Source organism: Apium graveolens, chromosome 10, assembly GCF_009905375.1.
Source record: "Apium graveolens cultivar Ventura chromosome 10, ASM990537v1, whole genome shotgun sequence".
NCBI lineage: Eukaryota > Viridiplantae > Streptophyta > Magnoliopsida > Apiales > Apiaceae > Apium > Apium graveolens.
The window spans coordinates 89,504,359-89,525,619 of record NC_133656.1 but is presented as its reverse complement, the minus strand read 5'-3'; the positions used below and the strand labels follow the sequence as shown (position 1 = coordinate 89,525,619).

At 37.8% G+C, this 21,261-nt stretch overlaps 1 pseudogene; it reads left to right on the top strand.

Annotated features, from left to right (window-relative positions):
• The window catches only part of LOC141693924 (uncharacterized), a 37,874-nt pseudogene extending 16,852 nt beyond the window's left edge, over positions 1 to 21,022 (top strand).
• Positions 21,023 to 21,261: the final 239 nt, after the last annotated feature.

The window sequence follows — 21,261 nt, the reverse complement described above, 5'->3', positions numbered from 1 at the left end:
ACACTAGTCTTTCTGGTAGCTGTATGTAGGCATCTATTCCCCTTACTTCCTCCAACTCATCCAAATAGAGTTCAATGTCTGAAAATTCCTTTATGTCACAAATGTGAACATAATCATCCTTAGAGGCTTGTGGCTTAGGCTTAGGCTTCTGAGTGAATTTGATTGAGGTTAGAGGAGGTGTTGATTTGATTTTCCTTTTCTGTTTCTTTGAAGGTTGAGAAGTGGTTAAGAAGGTGGGCAATTTGATGGTGTCTCAATCAATTGGTTCCTCCTTAGGAGTGATTGTTTCACCATGGATGTTTATGAAGGGGTCAGGCATAATGGGTTCAGGAATAGAAGGTAGTGGTTTGGATTTTGATTGGGTTTCTTCAGTCTCATCTACCATCTTTCTTTTTGCATTGGCCTTCTTTCTGTTCCCTTTCTTCCATTCCTCTCTTTCCTTACTTCTTTCCCCCACATCATCACTAAACACGTCCCCCATACCTACATCTTCACTCTTGTCTTCAATTTCTTTCTTTTCTTCAGCTTGACTTGACTTTAGCTGTTTTTCAAGCTTTGCTTGTGCTCTTTTGTCAGCCTTTAGCTTTTTTGGCTTCTTCCTTCAACCTTCTGGCTTCTTCCCTCTTGGCTATTGAGAATTTGGGATGTCCTTGTATCACACAGATGCTCTTTCCCTCTCTAAAGATAATAGCCATGTTCATCCTTTCAACCACATCCTTGGTCTCTTTGTGCTTTATGATACTTCTACCCAAAACCTTGTGTTCATCAGGCTTTGGAAGAGGAAAATCCACTTCTTTCATCTAAGCAAAGCTTAGAGGATTCTTTGTAGAGTCCTTATTGGATCTGTTGTTGGGCTTGAGAACCATAGGTTTCATATTCTTGGAAGAAGTTTCTCCAACCTTATTCCTCCTTACTCGCTTGAACTCCATAATGATTGATTCCACCTTTGTGCTATGCTTCAAAAATTATGATTTAGAAGCTGTAGAACCAAAAATTTGTTGCACCTTTTCATCAATTTTCCTCCTTTGCTCTTTGACTTGCAATTCAGCTGCTGCTATCTGGATTAGATCAATTCCATCAAGCTTTCCTTTGATTTGAATAGTTGGAGAAGTGGTGATGGAAGGAATTAGCACTTTAAATATTTGAACTGTTGTTGATGGCTCTCCTTCCCTTTCCCCTTCCCTTTTATTCTCCCCCTTTTTGTTATCATCAAGGGTAGGGGTCAAGCCTTGTGCTTTTGCCAGCTGCATTAGTAGATTTGTCTGAGTTTGTTGATTCTGAAGAATGGTGACCATAGAGTCTTCAATGATCTGAACTCTGTTTTCCAACCTGGCCAGCCTCTTGTCAGCATCAGATTCTCTCCTCAATCTCACTAACAAATCTTGCATAGTACCATAAGGCATGACTGAATCCAACTTCTCAGCATTGTAGGATTTCAGATCAGCAATATCCTGCTTGAGTTCATTCACACTTAGATTCCGTCTGATATGCTGCAACTGCAAGAGATACAGAGAGTCTAGATGAGCTTGAAGAATTGCCTTTGGACCAGCATCTGTAGTCTCCTGAAGGGCCTTCTGTATAGACATTACTTGCTTGACCAAAGCTACACCAAACTATCATGGTGTAGATTCCTTTGCCCATGCCCATTCAGGAAGATTTGGAACAGAACTTGGGCCTGCTGCTCCCCCTAAGTTCATGCTCTCATCCAAAGAATTAGAGTCATCGTCATTAGAATTTGCTCTAAATTCTTCAGATGGCTTACCAGCTTGAGAAGGCAGCCTATTAACAGCAGCTTTGTCTCGAAGAAGAGATTCTGAAGTGTGTACAATGTTCAAAGTCTGTTCTGCCTCCACATTGCCCTGAGCAGCCAACAATTGATAGGCTGGAACAGGGTGAGTAAAAGTGTCAGCATCCAAGGAAATGTTATCAATTACAGCTTTGTAATGTTGCTGAAATTGTCTTTCCTTTTCTGCATCATCCACAATCATTGACTCACTAGCAATGGTTGGATCCACCCTTATAACTTATGTACCTTCCTTTCTCTCATTTTCTCTCATTTTCTTGCATTAGGGGCTCCCCCTGGCTCACACACACCCTCACACCCTTACCCTCACCTTCTAAGGTGGCACTCCCCTCACTTACTTTTGCCATGCTGGAAGAAATAGCATGCATATGTTGACTCTCAACTTCTCCTTTTGCCTGGGAGCAACCCAGTCTCTCACTCAAATTATCACTCCCTTCCCTCAAACCTAAAAGTGATTAAACAGTAACCATGTCTTCTGCAATTGGAATTGTTTATGTTATATGTGTAGAGACCATCAACGGATAGGGAGTATCCGTTGAAGTGGAAACTGATGGTATCAACGGATAACTGCTGTTAAGCTTATCCGTCGAAGAACAACCACTTGTCAATGGATGAGAGATATCCGTTGAAGAAGGAAAAGATGTAGATATTGAAAGTGACATAATTGTTGAATCTGTGTGAATTGATTTTAAGTGAGGTGACACAGATTCTTCAACTATATCTGAAAGAATTGGCTGATGATCCAACAAATCATCTAAAAGATGATGATCATCAGGATTTGAGTGGGGCTCCTCCCTGAGTTTTAAGGAGGGAGAATCAGGAATTGATGTGAATATCATATCCACATCCAGAGAGGGTGATGGAGAGTTTGATGATTGATGTGTTTCTATTATGAGAGAATGGTGTTGTGACTCCACATTTGCTGGAGTCACATCAAGCTGAATTTGAGAAGGCAAAGATACAGGTGGATTTATCTGTGCTGTGTGTGCCCCCTGTGTGGAAACTAGGGTTTTAGCCTTCTTTTTCCTTGAAAAGGCTTTGATTGGTGAATGTGTGGCTTCAGTGTCCCTCCCTCTTTTGTTCTGTGTCCCTGGTTGGGGACTATTTTCAATAGATGCATCCTTTTGGGAGGATGCAACTAGGGATGTGTTTGACTCCTTTTGAACCACCAAAGTCTTTTGAGAGACTGTGGCTTGGCTGGCTGGGGTACCACTCACCTCTCCCACCTTATCCTGGGGGGTTTCTTGATGTTCACCCCTCCCCTCACCACTCACACCCTATTCACTCCCTTCAGGGTTTATGGTAGTTGTTACAACTGTTGTCTTTTGAGAAACAACAGAGGTGGTTTTCTTTGACTTGTGTTTTGAAATTTTAGTTTTGGTGACTTTGGTAGGAACCTGTTGGGACAAAGACACAGATTCCATTGCCACACTATAAGGCAAAGAAACAATGGGTTTGGAAACAGTAGGAGTTATAGAAGTGTTTACCTCACTTACCTGTGGTGCATTCATTATTGGCAGATATACCAATGGCACCTGGCTGTTGAGGTTGATTCTCACAAGGTCTGCAAGGACCCTTTTCTCTTGAGCCCAGCATTTGAGTTTATTGCTGTCATTAGATATAACCAACCCTTCAGCAACATGGTTAGCCAATAACATAAAGAATCTAGCATAGTAGATGTTATGGGGTCTATTAGCTTTGTTACCTAACCTGGAACCTAATTCTAGCATGACATAGTTGCTAAAATTAAAGTACCTATCAGAAACTAGCATATAGAGCATATTAACAAGAGATGAAGTTATGGCATCAAAATTGCTAATCTTCCCAGAGAAAACCTTAATAAAGGCATCTCCAGGAAAACTCCATTCTTTCCTAAGGCCCTTCCTTCTAATACTACCTAAACTAGCAGAATCAAAAGTATAGCCTATGGAATCTAACATAGTATATACATCTTTATCAGTATGTGGTGTCATGGCATTATTCTCAGGCAACTTAAAGCAAGACTGTATATCATCACAGTTAATGCAATAATCCTTACCTTTGAGAGAGAAGGCAATAGTCATATCTGTGGAGTTGAACTCTGCAGTTGTCCAAATCTCCTCAATTACCTCACTGGTAAATGGTTGGGGCTTCCAGCATTGCATAGCTTAGTTTGCAGTTTTTGATGAAGTCCATCATCTTGTGATAATCAGAATGGGCTTCATTCTTTTCAACCAAGGCTACGAAATTGTTCTTTTCATAAACAAATCCAGATTGAGACATAATTTTGACTACTGGTGCCATTGTTGTGAGTAGAGGTTGCAGAGAAAAACTTGAGAGTTTTGGGAGAGAAAGAGAATAAAAATTGCAAGAAAGCGTAAAGTGAAAATAAGAATTCAATGGGCTTTTATACTTTCTTCAATTAAAACGTAAATAGAATGATTAAATGATACTTTTAAATAAATTACAGCCGTTTGAGAATAAAGAAAACTGTAGAAATTCTGAAAACTGCCTTTAATACAAATACATACAACAGTGTATATCTGTATCAATCGGTTAAGTAAAAGAATCAACGGCTGTGACTCACTTAAAGTAACTCATGTGACACTTCAACGGATAAGGTAAATAGTTATCCGTCGATGATCAACACTATTTTATCCATTGAGGGATAAAATTACCAGAAATGTATTTGTCTTTCAACGGATAATGAACATCCGTTGATAGAACAATTTTGGCTTTCAACGGATAGGGAATATCCATTAATAGAATAATTTTTTTACTTAAAGCCAACTTTGTTCTTACAGCAAATTCATTTCAGGCTTCAAGGCAGATTATAAAGAGGACATAAATTTATGAATAATTAAGCATACCTAGCTCACTTACTAATCTTGTGAATGTTGATTCATCAAGTGGCTTGGTAAATATGTCTGCAATCTGCTTTTCACTTGGAACAAAATGAAGTTCCACTATACCTTTCATCACATGTTCTCTAATGAAGTGGTACTTGATGTCAATATGCTTGGTTCTTGAGTGCTGCACTGGATTTTCAGTAATGGCAATGGCACTTGTGTTGTCACAGAATATTGGAATTTTGTCAACAGTTAGTCCATAGTCAAATAGTTGATTCCTCATCCATAGTATATGTGCACAGCAACTACCAGCAGCAATGTACTCAGCTTCAGCTGTTGATGTAGAAATAGAGTTTTGCTTCTTGCTGAACCATGACACAAGCTTGTTCCCTAGAAATTGGCAGGTGCCAGTTGTGCTTTTCCTGTCTATTTTGCAGCCTGCATAATCTGCATCTGAGTAGCCAATTAGATCAAAACCAGACTCTCTAGGGTACCAAATTCCTAGATTTGGAGTCCCTTTGAGATATCTGAAGATTCTTTTAATAGCCACTAAGTGAGATTCTTTAGGGTCAGCTTAAAATCTAGCACAAAGACATGTAGAAAACATTATATCAGGTCTACTATCAGTTAAATATAAAAGTGAGCCAACCATGCCTCTATAACTTGAAATGTCCACAGACTTTTCAGCCTTGTTTAATTCAAGCTTGGTGGCAGTGGCCATGGGAGTTTTTGCAGATGAACAGTCCATTAAGTCAAACTTCTTAAAAAGATCATAAATATATTTAGTTTGACTAATGAAAATTCCACCACTAACTTGTTTAACTTGTAAACCAAGAAAATAAGTTAGCTCCCCATCATGCTCATTTCATATTTACTTTGCATTAACTTAGCAAACTTTTTACAAAGCTTATCATCTGTAGATCCAAATATAATATCATCTACATAAATTTGAACAAGTATTGTAGAGCCATTAACATTTCTAAAGAAAAGAGTTTTGTCAACAGTACCTCTTGTGAAGTGATTATCTAGAAAAAAATTTGACAAAGTCTCATACCAGGCTCTAGGTGCTTGATTTAGTCCATAGAGTGCTTTCAACAGATAATACACATAGTCTGGAAAGTTTGGATCTTTAAATCCTGGAGGTTGGCTTACATAAACTTCTTCCTCCAATTCCCCATTTAGAAATGCACTCTTGACATCCATTTGATAGACTTTGAAATTGGCATGGGCTGCATAGGCTAGAAAGATTCTGATGGCTTCAATTCTGGAAACTGGAGCAAATGTCTCATCAAAATCTATTCCCTCTTGTTGAGAATAGCCTTTAGCAACCAATCTGGCTTTATTCCTTATGACAATGCCATTTTCATCCATCTTGTTTTTGAATACCCATTTTGTGGCAATAGAACTCTTGTTCTTTGGCTTGGGTACCAGCTTCCATACTTTGTTCCTCTCAAATTGGTTTAGCTCCTCTTGTATTGCTAAAATCCAATCTGGATCCAATAGAGCTTCTTCCACTCTTTTAGCCTCCTGTGATAGAAAGCTACTATACAGACATTCATCTTGAGTAGCCCTTCTAGTTTGCACTTTAGATGTAGCATCACCAATGATCAGTTCAAAAGGGTGATTCTTGGTCCATTTCCTTTGAGGTGGTAGATTAGCTCTAGATGAGGTTGCCTCAGTATTGTCATGATGTATGATAGAACGTTGATTGGTTGAAACTCCCCCTGAGTTGCTGATCCTTTGAAAGGAATTGGGAGCTCAATCAACTGATGAAGTGAATTGATTATCCGTTGACAGACTGTGATCAACGGATGCTTCATTGTGAACTTCAACGGATGATGTACTTTGTCTTTCAACGGATGCTGCATTGCTTCTTTCAACAGAAGCTGAATTACGACTTTCAATGGATGCAGCTTTCTGTGCATTATCCAAAGGCAGATTTTGAATTCTTCTTGAGATACCTTCTTCATCATTCTCATCTTCACTATCATCACAATATATCTCAATATTGTCAAATTTGAGTCCTTCATGATGTCCCTCATTTGTTAGTCCATCAATCTTTTTATCATCAAACATAACATGCACAGATTCCATGACAATGTTGGTTCTTAGATTGTAGACCCTATATGATTTTCCAGCAGAATAACCAACAAATATTCCTTCATCAGCCTTTGCATCAAACTTCCCTTTGTGATCAGGTTGATTCCTTAAGATGTAGCATTTACAACCAAAGACATGCAGAAAGTTTAAAGTTGGTTTTCTTCTCTTGAATAATTGATAGGGAGTCATGCCTTTTGCCTGATTGATTAGAGAAATATTCTGAGTGTAACATGCACAGTTAACAGCCTCAGCCCAAAAATAAGTTGGGAGTTTTGACTCTTCAAGCATTGTCCTTGCAACTTCAATTAGTGATATGTTCTTCCTTTCCACCACACCATTTTGTTGTGGAGTCCTTGGAGCTGAGAACTCATGCATGATCCCATTTTCTTCACAGAACAACTTCATGGTTGAATTTTTGTCACTCCTAATATTCCTTACTTTGAAATCGGGATGATTGTTGACTTGCTTGATATGATTGATAATGATTTCACTAGCTTCATTCTTTGATCCAAGAAAATTAACCCATGAAAACTTTGAGAAATCATCTACAATCACTAGGCAATATCTTTTCCTTGAAATTGACAATACATTGACTGGTCCAAAAAGATCCATGTGAAGCAGTTGTAATGGTTCATCAATTGCAGATTCAAGCTTCTTACTGAATGATACTTTCTTTTGCTTTCCTTTCTGACAAGCATTACACAGTCCATCCCTTGTGAATTCTACTAGAGGCATTCCTCTAACTAAGTCCTTTTTGACTAGATCATTAATTGTCTTGATATTCAAGTGGGACAGCTTCTTGTGCCATAGCCAACTTTCAACTAGACTTGCTTTGCTGAAAAGACAAGTAATAGATTCTACATCGGTAGAGTTGAAGTCAGCTAAATACACATTCCCTTTTCTAACTCCAGTTAGAACCACTTTATTGTCCTTCTTACTTGTGACAATACAGGCTTCAGAATTGAAGGAAACAGTATTCCCTCTGTCACATAGTTGACTGATGCTCAATAAGTTGTGTTTGAGACCATCAACCAATGCAACTTCATCAATGATGACATTTTCTTTTGAAATCAAGCCATATCCCATAGTGAATCCTTTGCTGTCATCTCCAAAGGTTATGCTAGGGCCAGCTCTCTCCTTAAACTCTGTGAGCAGGGTAAAATCTCCTGTCATGTGTCTTGAACAGCCACTGTCCAAGTACCATAGATTCCTTCTTTTTCCCTGCACACAACAAAATCAATCAAGTTGATTTTGGTACCCAAGTTTCCTTGGGTCCAGCCTTGTTAGTCTTTTTCCTAGACTTCATTCCTCCTGCATCTTTTGACTTAGGTAACTTTGGGTCAACCTTGGTCTCAGATGTAGTTGGTTGAAGTGTAGGGTTAGTCACAGAATCATTTAGCACATTTTATTGAATTTGATAAGGCATAGATTGTGCAAACATATTATTCCACATAGGCATATTGTATGGCATTTGAGGCATACTAAATGCAGTAAAATAAGGATTATTAATATATGGCATGTTTGTAAAATGTGCATGGGGATTCTGATGAGACATAACAGGCATAGGATGCAGAGATGACATAGACATGTTAGGCATGGAGGGATTTGAAGGCATGGGAGCATTCTTAACAGATTTGCAGTTATCAGATAGATGATTAACACTTTTACAATGCACACAGATTTTTCTAGGAGCATACTTATCAGGTGTGTAATTGTTATGTTTATTAATCCCTACCTTCCCATTTCTTTTAGATTTTCTTTTAGTTTCCTTTTTATCCTCAACCAACTTGAGCCTATTTTTCAGCTAATCTAAAGTCATGTGTCCTATATTCACCTTACTGACATCTTTGGATGTGCTAGCTCCTTCTTTGACAAAGTTTTTGAGAGTTGAACCATCCTTCTTATTGAGATGTTTATTTTTAAAATTACTTGCCTGTTTTAATTGATGAGCCTTCAACGAATGCTCTTTTTCTTCCTTCAACGGATAACTTTCATCATCCGTTGATTCCACATCTGTTGACAATCCATCAATTAATTCTAACTCCTTTTTGTTTTTCTTCCAGGCATCCTCACAGAATGATTCAATTCCCTGAACCTTGGCAATCTGAACACTAACATCCCTAGATGTTTTCCAGGCTCACTCTCTAACTGTTTAGAAAGAATTTCTACTTTCTTAACAGCTTCTTCTAGTTCACTCTCAACAGTCAAGCATTTAAGTTTAATCTTTTCAAGCTCAATTACCTGATCCTCTAACACAGCATTCCTATCACTTAAAAACACATTATTCTCTTTGATCCTAGTGTTTTCTTTAGCTAGTGATTTAAGGGAAACACGCAAATGATATAATTCATTGGACATATCATTTATGGCTTCATTGCATTCATTTTTAGAAAGCTGAGAGAGATCAGTAGTAATTACCTGGTTGCGTGATGAACTAGTTTCATTTTCATCAGAATTAGCCATCAGGGCTAGATTGACATATTCCATATCATCATCTTCATTGACTCCATCTGCTGCCCAATCATCTTGAGTGAGAAAAGCTCTTTCTTTTTGTTTGAGTAAATCAAAATACTTCTTTTTGTAATCAACTTGCTCAAATTTCTTCTTATCAGAGGTTGGCTTCCTACACTCACTTGTAAAGTGTCCACTAATGCCACAGTTATAACATTTGAACTTGGATTTGTCCACCATGTTTTTGTTTGGCTTAGTGAATTTTGTATTTTTCCTAAACTTCATCTTTGCAAACCTCCTGAACAGAAAAGCCAGATGTTCATCAACATCATCAGAGTCATCCTGACTGGAATTGTCTTCATCCTCAGCTACTTGCTCTTTACCCTTGCTTGATTCTGATTTGCTTGTGCCAATTTTAAGACTTGGCATTGTCTTCTCCTCATTCCTGGCTTCAATCTTCTCACTGTCAGCTACAAGTGCAACTATTCCTCCTTTTCTCTTTCCCTTTTCCAGCAGCTCATCCTGCTTCATTTCAAGTTCATAAGTCTTCAAAATTCCATATAATCTTTCAAGTGTGAAGTTCTTATAATCTTGAGAATTTCTTAGAGAGACAGTCATAGGCTTCCATTCCTTTGGTAGAGACCTCATAAATTTTAAGTTGGAATCCGTGACTTGGTACACTCTACCATACAGCTTCAATCCATTTAATAGTTTCTGAAATCTGTTGAAGGTATCATTTAATGATTCTCCTTCTTCAAAGTGAAAATATTCATACTGTTGAATAAGAAGCTGCATCTTGTTCTCTCTAACCTGCTCAGTACCTTCACAGATGATTTGTACAGTATCCCAAACTTCCTTTGCAGTTTGGCTATTGATGACATTGTCAAACATATCTTGATCTAACCCATTAAACAAAATGTTCATGGCTTTCTTGTCTTTGCGGATTTCTTCCATGTCTTCAATAGTCCATTCTGCTTTTGGCTTGGGAATGGACTGTCCAACAGCAACTGTTGCAGTAGCAGTTGTGGCCACTTTGTGAGGGATGTGAGGACCATTTTCAATATAGTTGATGTAGCTTTAATCTTGATAAAGAAGATGTAAATGCATCTTCACTTTCCAGTGATGATAGTTATCTTTTTCCAGGACTGGAATCTTTATACCAATATCCTTCCTACTCATGTTGATAGCAGGAGGATTCTTCTGTGCACTCATGATGTTAGCAGAATAGATCTTTAAACTCTTTGAATGTTAAGAGCTTGCTCTGATACCAATTGTTATTCCCAGTGGACTAACAATGAGATTTACAGAAGGGGGGTTGAATGGAAATCTCAAAACTTTTTCCAGTTTTGAGTAGTTTCTAAGGCTAAGTGTTTTAGAGAGCAAATGTGTGTGAATTGCTTGAAGCTAATACAGACAGATATATATTCAAACACAAATGTAAAGAACACAAAGAACTTAAAAACTTTTCTGGTGGATTTGTTGTTCCACCAGAGATGTGTTATTTCAGAAAATCTGTGATTCAAAGAATTAAATCACAGCTGCTTCCTAGTACAAACAAGATAATTTTCTCTCTGGATTTTTCTAAACAGCTCTGGAAAATTCACATCTAATTACTAGCTGCTACTTGGTTTATATATCACCAAGTTTACAAGTGAAGACAAAACTATAAAATACAATTAAAAAGGCTCTTCACATGTTTCTTCTTCATTTCTCTATTCAATATAATTTAGGTTTAGCTGTTAATCTTTGAATACTCCCTTGTTTGCACCAGAATAGAAATGCTGCATTTTCTTGATTCCTCCTAGAGGCTGCCACATTCCAGTTTGTCTCTGTCAACCCATGTGCCTCTGTCAGCTTATGAATTGTCACTATCAACTGCTATTGAACTAAGCATTCGTTGAAGCTTTCATCCGTTGATGCCTTATCCGTTGAGGCTTTATCCGTTAAAGCTTTATCCGTTGATGCCTTATCCGTTGAGGCTTTATTAGCAGTTGAAGTCTTATCCGTTGAAGCACTTATCCGTTGAAGCTTTAGAAACATCCGTTGAAGCTCTGTTTCTTATCCATTGAAGGTCTTCAATATCAGTTGATACTTCTTCACTTATACAAAATTACAAGGCATGAAATATTTACAATTAGCCCTCCTATTTGCATATCCACTAGTAGTCAACATGACTGATAATTTCCCACAACAACTAAGAATTACAACTTGAATCCAGAGAATGAAATGTGCTACAATACTAAACTTATTTCTAAGTAAAGCTACTCCTTCAACGGATAGCCAAGATGGTCTTATCCGTTGAGGCTACAAACACTAAATTTCTACTTAAGTGTTTTGTTTAACTTATCATCAAACTAATACACATATTCCTAACAATCTCCCCCTATTTATGTCTACTAGAACTGTAGGAATAAATTTGGGATTAGCTTGATGATAACAAAACACTTGACAAACATATTAACTGTAATAAAGCAGAAATTCAAAAGTGCTGCAAAAATGTGTATGCTGAGATGGAATTAAAGAATTACATTATTTCCAAAGGTGCTCCTTTAGCCTGAGCAGGTTAATTTCTTTTCCTTTGATCCCTTGTTTTCTTTCCTAGCCTCATGTCATTCTCCTCTATTTGAAGTTGAAGTTGTCTGTAGAACTCAGCTTCATCTTCTTCATTGATGTCCAACTTAGATTGCATATCCTTGAGAGTTTCAATACTGGCAATCTTGAGCTGATCTTCAAGTCTGAAAAATCTTCTAACTCCTTTGTTGTCTCTGAACTCCATCAATCAATGAGGTGATTTGTGAACTGTAATTCCTCTTTCTTGAATGAGTAATGTTCTAGGCAAGGCATTGGGCTCCCACCAAGTCTTCCTTATGTTGGCAATCTTGTTGAGAATCTCAGTCTTGGCAGTCCTGGTAAAGCCAGAATCCCTTTTTATGGCTGAGTAGACTCTAACCAAGGTAGAGTAGCCTTCATTCAGAATCCTGTAGAGAGGCCAAGTTCTTTCCCCACTTCCTTTGTATTTGAACACTAGTCTTTCTGGTAGCTGTATGTAGGCATCTATTCCCCTTACTTCCTCCAGCTCATCCAGATAGAGTTCAATGTCTGAAAATTCCTTTATGTCACAAATGTGAACATAATCATCCTTAGAGGCTTGTGGCTTAGGCTTAGGCTTCTGAGTGAATTTGATAGAGGTTAGAGGAGGTGTTGATTTGATTTTCCTTTTCTGTTTCTTTGAAGGTTGAGAAGTGGTTAAGAAGGTGGGCAATTTGATGGTGTCCCAATCAATTAGTTCCTCCTTAGGAGTGATTGTTTCACCATGGATGTTTATGAAGGGGTCAGGCACAATGGGTTCAGGAATAGAAGGTAGTGGTTTGGATTTTGATTGGGTTTCTTTAGTCTCATCTACCATCTTTCTTTTTGCATTGGCCTTCTTTCTGTTCCCTTTCTTCCATTCCTCTCTTTCCTTACTTCTTTCCCCGACATCATCACTAAACACGTCCCCCATACCTACATCTTCACTCTTGTCTTCAATTTCTTTCTTTTCTTCAGCTTGACTTGACTTTAGCTGTTTTTCAAGCTTTGCTTGTGCTCTTTTGTCAGCCTTTAGCTTTTTTGGCTTCTTCCTTCAACCTTCTGGCTTCTTCCCTCTTGGCTATTGAGAATTTGGGATGTCCTTGTATCACACAGATGCTCTTTCCCTCTCTAAAGATAATAGTCATGTTCATCCTTTCAACCACATCCTTGGTCTCTTTGTGCTTTATGATACTTCTACCCAAAACCTTGTGTTCATCACGCTTTGGAAGAGGAAAATCCACTTCTTTCATCTAAGCAAAGCTTAGAGGATTCTTTGTAGAGTCCTTATTGGATCTGTTATTGGGCTTGAGAACCATAGGTTTCATATTCTTGGAAGAAGTTTCTCCAACCTTATTCCTCCTTACTGGCTTGAACTCCATAATGATTGATTCCACCTTTGTGCTATGCTTCACAAATTATGATTTAGAAGCTGTAGAACCAAAAATTTGTTGCACCTTTTCATCAATTTTCCTCCTTTGCTCTTTGACTTGCAATTCAGCTGCTGCTATCTGGATTAGATCAATTCCATCAAGCTTTCCTTTGATTTGAATAGTTGGAGAAGTGGTGATGGCAGGAATTAACACTTTAGATATTTGAACTGTTGTTGATGGCTCTCCTTCCCTTTCCCCTTCCCTTTTATTCTCCCCCTTTTTGTTATCATCAAGGGTAGGGGTCAAGCCTTTTGCTTTTGCCAGCTGCATTAGTAGATTTTTCTGAGTTTGTTGATTCTGAAGAATGGTGACCATAGAGTCTTCAATGATCTGAACTCTGTTTTCCAACCTGGCCAGCCTCTTATCAGCATCAGATTCTCTCCTCAATCTCACTAACAAATCTTGCATAGTACCATAAGGCATGACTGAATTCAACTTCTCAGCATTGTAGGATTTCAGATCAGCAATATCCTGCTTGAGTTCATTCACACTTAGATTCTGTCTGATATGCTGCAACTGCAAGAGATACAGAGAGTCTAGATGAGCTTGAAGAATTGCCTTTGGACCAGCATCTGTAGTCTCCTGAAGGGCCTTCTGTATAGACATTACTTGCTTGACCAAAGCTACACCAAACTATCATGGTGTAGATTCCTTTGCCCATGCCCATTCAGGTAGATTTGGAACAGAGATTGGGCCTGCTGCTCCCCCTAAGTTCATGCTCTCATCCAAAGAATTAGAGTCATCATCATTAGAATTTGCTCCAAATTCTTCAGATGGCTCACCAGCTTGAGAAGGCAGCCTATTAACAACAGCTTTATCTCGAAGAAGAGATTCTGAAGTGTGTACAATGTTCAAAGTTTGTTCTGCCTCCACATTGCCCTGAGCAGCCAACAATTGATAGGCTGGAATAGGGTGAGTAAAACTGTTAGCATCCAAGGAAATGTTATCAATTACAGCTTTGTAATGTTGCAGAAATTGTCTTTCCTTTTCTGCATCATCCACAATTATTGACTCACTAGCAATGGTTGGATCCACCCTTATAGCTTATGTACCTTCCTTTCTCTCATTTTCTCTCATTTTCTTGCATTAGGGGCTCCCCCTAGCTCACACACACCCTCACACCCTCACCCTCACCTTCTAAGGTGGCACTCCCCTCACTTACTTTTGCCATGCTGGAAGAAATAGCATGCATATGTTGACTCTCAACCTCTAATTTTGCCTGGGAGCAACCCAGTCTCTCACTCAAATTATCACTCCTTTCCCTCAAACCTAAAAGTGATTAAACAGTAACCATGTCTTCTACAGTTGGAATTGTTTCTGTTATATGTGTAGAGACCATCAACGGATAGGGAGTATCCGTTGAAGTGGAAACTGATGGTATCAATGGATAACTGCTGTTAAGCTTATCCGTCGAAGAACAACCACTTGTCAACGGATGAGAGATATCCGTTGAAGAAGGAAAAGATGTAGATATTGAAAGTGACATAATTCTTGAATCTGTGTGAATTGATTTTAAGTGAGGTGACACAGATTCTTCAACTATATCTGAAAGAATTGGCTGATGATCCAACAAATCATCTAAAAGATGATGATCATCAGGATTTGAATGGGGCTCCTCCCTGAGTTTTAAGGAGGGAGAATCAGGAATTGATGTGAATATCATATCCACATCCAGAGAGGTTGATGGAGAGTTTGATGATTCATGTTCTATTATGAGAGAATGGGGCTGTGACTCCACATTTGCTGGAGTCACATCAAGCTGAATTTGAGAAGGCAAAGATACAGGTGGATTTATCTGTGCTGTGTGTGCCCCCTGTGTGGAAACTAGGGTTTTAGCCTTCTTTTTCCTTGAAAAGGCTTTGATTGGTGAATGTGTGGCTTCAGTGTCCCTCCCTCTTTTGTTCTGTGTCCCTGGTTGGGGACTATTTTCAATAGCTGCATCCTTTTGGGAGGATGCAACTAGGGATGTGTTTGACTCCTTTTGAACCACCACAGTCTTTTGAGAGACTGTGGCTTGGCTGGCTGGGGTACCACTCACCTCTCCCACCTTATCCTGGGGGGTTTCTTGATGTTCACCCCTCCCCTCACCACTCACACCCTGTTCACTCCCTTCAGGGTTTATGGTAGTTGTTACAACTGTTGTCTTTTGAGAAACAACAGAGGTGGTTTTCTTTGACTTGTGTTTTAAAATTTTAGTTTTGGTGACTTTGGTAGGAACCTGTTGGGACAAAGACACGGATTCCATTGCCACACTAGAAGGCAAAGAAATAATGGGGTTGGAAACAGTAGGAGTTATAGAAGTGTTTACCTCACTTACCTGTGGTGCATTCATTATTGGCAGATATACCAATGGCACCTGGCTGTTGAGGTTGATTCTCACAAGGTCTGCAAGGACCCTTTTCTCTTGAGCCCAACATTTGAGTTTATTGCTCTCATTAGATATAACCAACCCTTCAGCAACATGGTTAGCCAATAAAATAAAGAATCTAGCATAGTAGATGTTATGGGGTCTATTAGCTTTGTTACCTAACCTGGAACCTAATTCTAGCATGACATAGTTGCTAAAATTAAAGTACCTATCAGAAACTAGCATATAGAGCATATTCACAAGAGATGAAGTTATGGCATCAAAATTGCTAATCTTCCCAGAGAAAACCTTAATAAAGGCATCTCCAAGAAAACTCCATTCTTTTCTAAGGCCCTTCCTTCTAATACTACCTAAACTAGCAGAATCAAAAGAATAGCCTATGGAATCTAATATAGTAGATACATCTTTATCAGTATGTGGTGTCATGGCATTATTCTCAGGAAACTTAAAGCAAGACTGTATATCATCACAGTTAATGCAATAATCCTTACCTTTGAGAGAGAAGACAATAGTCATATCTGTGGAGTTGAACTCTGCAGTTGTCCAAATCTCCTCAATTACCTCACAGTAAATGGTTGGGGCTTCCAGCATTGCATAGCTTAGTATGCAGTTTTTGATGAAGTCCATCATCTTGTGATAATCAGAATGGGCTTCATTCTTTTCAACCAAGGCTACGAAATTGTTCTTTTCATAAACAAATCCAGAATGAGACATAATTTTGACTACTGGTGCCATTGTTGTGAGTAGAGGTTGCAGAGAAAAACTTGAGAGTTTTAGGAGAGAAAGAGAATAAAAATTGCAAGAAAGCGTAAAGTGAAAATAAGAATTCAATGGGCTTTTATACTTTCTTGAATTAAAACATAAATAGAATGATTAAATGATACTTTTAAATAAATTACAGCCGTTTGAGAATAAAGAAAACTGTAGAAATTCTGAAAACTGCCTTTAATACAAATACATACAACAGTGTATATTTGTATCAATCGGTTAAGTAAAAGAATCAACGGCTGTGTATATCCCACAACATCTAAGAATTACAACTTGAATCCAGAGAATGAAATGTGCTACAATACTAAACTTATTTCTAAGTAAAGCTACTCCTTCAACGGATACCCAAGATGGTCTTATCCATTGAGGCTACAAATACTAAATTTCTACTTAAGTGTTTTGTTTAACTTATCATCAAACTAATACACATATTCCTAATAATCTCCCCCTATTTATGTCTACTAGAACTGTAGGCATAAATTTGGGGAAAGGGGGGACGAGCTTTACGTTTCAGAGTCATGGATTTCATCTGAACTAGGAGTGGCGTAAGTGGTCGAGTGGCGCCGGCCCAGCCTTATTATATTGGCCCAAATGGCCTGGAAGTTACGCTAAGACGGTCCATTCCTTAGGAGTCCAGGGTTCGGTTGACAAGTAAATTCGACTGTTCTCCTCTACATGTAGAAAATGGTGGGGTTGCACTACTGCGACTGATCATCGTAAGTGGTCTTCCTGGCGCGGCAAACTCCCGTAATGAGTTCATCATCCAATTGGATATTTCTGCAACACTACCCAGAGTACTTCGATAGAAAGGCTACGGTTGGGCGATTGTTGAGTGTTGGCAGGGTCGAGTTTTCAAAATGATGTTTGCATCAAATGAAGTATCTCGTAACTTCATTTTATTTTGATGATATTTCAAAGATTGATTCTATACAAGTTTTGTCTTGTAGCTTAATCTATGGGATGAACTATTTATACATTGAACGGTGGTTGTTCAAGCAATATTCGGAAAAGATATAAGTATATTGGAGTATCTTGTAACTTCATCTTTTCAACTAATATCTAGTTAATGATTATCTTATGAATAACAAAGGTTTTCAGAAAAACGTTGAGACAAGGTTAGATATATGAGATCACCTTGCAACGATATTTTATACGATTATAAACTGGAACTCTGTGTATATTATACATGTCAGAGGATTTCAAGGATTGTGAAACGTATATAGGTATATATATACTGAATATTTTGCGACTTGGTCGTGTTAAGATATCAAATTAGTTCATTTCTTCTTGACCAAGACTTTCATGAGTACTATGAGAATGCTCATATATTGTTAATTACTATACATATTATTTTGGTGGGCTTGTTGCTCACCCTTGCTTTCTTCTTTCATCACACAACATCAGATAGACAAGATGAACAGGACCAAGCTCCCAATTCGCGAGCAGATAGGAAACGTTCTGCAGTTTCCTATAGGCGTTGATGTCGTTGTAGCTGAGGTAGGAACTACCAATAGGCTAGGCTTTCAACTTTTGATGTACCAGGCTTAGGTATCTTTATGAATTTTAATAATGGCAAAGAAATGTAAATTTATTCAGAAACCTTTTTAAGGTGTAATGGTTTATAATTGTGGAATAAAATGACTTGTGTTATTTTGGTATTCATCTCTGAGACTATAACTTGTGGTGTGTGTTTTTATTATGGGGTCACAGTACGCAGTAGTTGGTTGTTTATTATGATTGGGTGATATTAAGGAAAATGGAACTCGTGACAACCCGGATCCCCGACCCCGGATTTGGGGTGTTACATCTCCCCTCCACCTCCCCTCTTATGTTATCTATGTTTTCCATGTAGTTTATTCTCAAGAGGAGGGTAGCTATGACAAGGGCTCAGGGAAATGCTTCAGGGGCCATAGAAAAGCTGAATCAATACCTTGAAATGATAGAATTTTTCTATACCTCACATTAAAATTTGATGTAACTTGTACCGCTGAAGTTTAAGTTAGCAAACTTGTCAACCTTTTCAGATTCATGGCAGATCATGATGCATGGAGAGAACTAGCAGAAATTTATGTTTCCTTACAAATGTAAGTCAAAGGGTTGTTACTACTCACCATTCAGAAACTGACATACTAGAAGGATTCTCTTTGTATTTTAATTCAAGAAAGTATACAAAACCTATGTTTGTTTTCTAATGGTCTTTTTTGGTTACCTTAGGTACAAGCAAGCAGCTTTCTGTTATGAGGAGTTTCTGTTATCTCAACCAATGATTCATATACACCATCTAGCTTATGCTGATATAAGTGGTTCTTTTATGAGAAATTGACCTAAATACCTTAATTTCAGATTGTGTGGTCCTTAATACCCTTTTTCATATTTGAGGCCCTATATACCCCCTATATACGGAAGATCGTGTGCTTTATTCCACAAATTAAAATTAAATACACATCTATAATATTATGTATAACGATAAAAACACTTAAAGGAAAAACCCACTTGAATGATTATAGTAATATTGTACCCATCAACACTGTTAATTGGAACAGTTGAGTGACCTACAAAGCTTGACAGTTCAGAGCTTCGTTTCTGTATGGTCGGGGATTTTTTTATTCATTCTTTGACTTGGGAACTTGTGTTGAATCACGCTAATATATTGCACCCTCTTCCTTGCTTTTTGGAAATTACCATCCAATATGTAATCATTAGAAGCGGCACACTCGTAATACCATAACATGGCACACTAACCAACGTAATAGCCTAACATGATGGACCAAGTATAATAATAGACTAATGCAGGTGACGAACTTCCGTATCTCATAGGCATTTAGGGGTTTCCCTGAATTTGATTTAGGTTAAAAAGGGTCGCCACCCTTCTTTTATTAGTAATTTTTATCTCATTGCTGTCTTCTGTTACTATTAGAAACACGGTGCTATTTTTAGTATCAATATAAAGATTAATTATAAAAAAATATTCTAAATATAAATAACAAAAAGGATAGTAATCCGAACAAATCCCATTAGTTTAAGAAATCTTTAAGTCCATTTAATTTATTCACTGAAAAATACATCACTGGTAAGCTTTTGCAAAAATTTATCCTTTGGTTTTAAAAAAGAAACCATACTTGTTTGTGCTAGTATATATGTGAAATTCTGACATAGCTGAAACAGAAAGGTTTATATGTTTTGTGATCAGCAACAAGCTATTATGGTAGCAAGCTAGCATTGGTTGGCCAAAATATGGTTATTCTTTAAGTTCTTTATAGAAAAAGTTGCATCATCTACTGGTTTTGTAAGGCAAATAAACATTTTTCATTTGGGTGATTAAGATTTTACCCTATGTTACTCCGACTCTTCGGTTTCGGGCGTCGTACCTGTGTCAGACACTTGGATACTCGACTCATTACTTATTTCGTCTCGCATCCTTTGGCTGAAATGTGGACACTTTGACCAATTTAAAGATTACGTATGAGTCAATCTTATGATTTAAAACAAATATTTGAGAAGAAATAAAGAAGCAAGAATATGTTAAAAGTAGAAAAGATGCCTAATTTTCCAAGTCCTTTACAAAATCATATTTAATCTAATAAGTTATATTGTGACCCATGTGACCATGTCCAAAAATAGAAGAGTTTATGTGTCCCCAATTTTCAGATATTTCATGTCCAACACTCGGATATGTGCCATGTCCGACACTCCGTACTCGAGTCAGTAACGTAGAATTTATCCATCCATAAAGTATACGAGCCGAATGCGCTGTTGTGGTGATTTGGCACCACACTAGAACCATGTTTTGTTGATTGAAAATTATGTTCATGTCTGCTTCATCATTTTTCTATAATGGATTGAAAAAATTGTCTAACTATTTATATGCACTACTTCAAGTTAACCATATTTATATCTGTTTGTTGTATTTATTGCAAATTGTAATAAATACCAAATCACCACCTGGTGAGTCCCAGATAAGTCCAGCAATCGTTTTTTCCCGACTCTCCATTTGGCGAGTCCAATACGTACTCAGCCGAGTCGGGCGAGTTGGACTCGTATACGGCAGCCAAAAGAAGAGTTTGTGCTTCCTAGATTGCAATTGACCATATTATAGTATTTTGGTGTTTATAGTAAGTTGGCTTTATAAAAAAACATGGCAGATATTCACGATGTGGGTTTATGTTCTCTTTGGCTTGAACAGGTTCTTTACACACTAGGTGGACTGGAGAACCTTCATACAACTAAGAAATATTACGCCTCTACCATAGATTTGACAGGTGGTAAGAACACCAGAGCACTCATGGGTATCTACTTGGTGAGCTCTCTTTTCTATCCCTCTCTTGTAGGTCATTCTCCGTTGTGTCCAAGTATGCATTGCGTGTGTGATTTCAGAGGACAGAGAGTACAATTACTCCTAATATGAGTTGGGTAGATTGTCTAATTATTCCTTTTTATGAACAAAGTGGGTGTCTAAATGAGCTGGGTAGATTTATCACAGTATGTAAATGGGTGTCTTGCATAAAGTATTAATTCTTATTTTGTAATTTAGTGTACGGCTGCCATTATACAACTTACTAAAGGCCGGAACAAAGAGGACAAGGAAAGCTTTGAACTGCAATCATTGGTAGTTACTGCACTTGAGAAGGACTACATGGATAGATCTCCCAATAGTCTTTCGCTGCTTACTTCCACCTTAAAAAGCTTGCAAATTAAGTCATAACTTTCTTATGTTTGCAGGTACTTTATATCAATTTATTTATTCACCTCTTCTTAAAACTACATGGTGCTAACTATAATATGTGTTTATGATCATGTTTTGATCAACTTGTAAACCTTTCCGGTATAACTTTTTTTTCAGTTTCTCAGGTCAAAATTTGAAATCGTTATAATTTATGGAAATAAGACAGGCTAATGTTTGTTCTTTCATCTTCTACCATATACATCAAAAATTAAAAGCAA